This window comes from Branchiostoma belcheri, unplaced genomic scaffold (assembly GCF_001625305.1).
Source record: "Branchiostoma belcheri isolate BF01 breed outbred unplaced genomic scaffold, Haploidv18h27 scaffold253, whole genome shotgun sequence".
NCBI lineage: Eukaryota > Metazoa > Chordata > Leptocardii > Amphioxiformes > Branchiostomatidae > Branchiostoma > Branchiostoma belcheri.
Window position 1 is genome coordinate 97933 of NW_017803858.1, and position 1008 is coordinate 98940.

Below are 1008 nucleotides of genomic sequence, written 5' to 3' on the forward strand. Positions count from 1 at the left end.
TCTTGTCACAATTCTCTCGGCTGACCTGTACAACAAAAAATAAATAAAAATCTCCATTTACTAACACGCATTTATAATAAAAGTACATCAACATGATATCAAACAATGCAACAATAGTACTTAACCATATGCATAGTAGCGAGATGTACACATAAGTTCTTGCATCTAAAACCTCCTCCAAACTGAAGTTGAGAACTCGTAAGAAAATTCAAACTCTACTACTGGATCAGTTACGGATTTTTATTTATTTCCGGATACCCCCGCATGTGTTTTCAACCTCATTATAACGACGATAGAAGCACGCAATAATACAAAAAAAAGAAGAAAAAAAAACACGCTGTCCAGAGCTGACTCCAATCAATCTTCACGCTATTCTGATGTATGTAGTGAGTCATCTGTGCACCAAAACGGCCAAGCTGTACTTCACGGGTACGTTGTTTATGCCCACGGTCTGATTCTCTTAATAGTTTATTTGTTCAGTAAACACACAGAACCGAACCAAATGCAACCGAAACTGGCGTGTGGACGCACTAAAAATATCACACATATCCACAAATACATCTCAGCCACATTGTCCAGCAGGACAAAGAGTATTCACAAACAAAGGATACTGTTCAAGCGAATAGCGAGAATTTTTTTTATCGAAAAATGTGTTTACCACGCCACGAATTATCCCTTGATTTGAACGCCGAAAGTGACCTTTACGAAAAGAACAGCCCTCGCCAGTAACAACTACAAACCTAAACACGCTCAGAAACAGCTATTCTACGCCACAACTGCATGTTTTCGAGAAGAAATTCCCAGAGAAGCGAACGTCGATCCTTACCTCACAATGGCCGCCCTGCACTGACGCTACAATCTGCGGCCGATCGCAGGATCCAAATAATATCCATCCGCTCCGACATCTGGAGGGTCACATGATGACAAATTAAGTGACAAAAATAGAGTCTACGGCACCAAGACGAAGACTTTCCATACCAGTATGTGTTAACTGTCCAATTAACAACA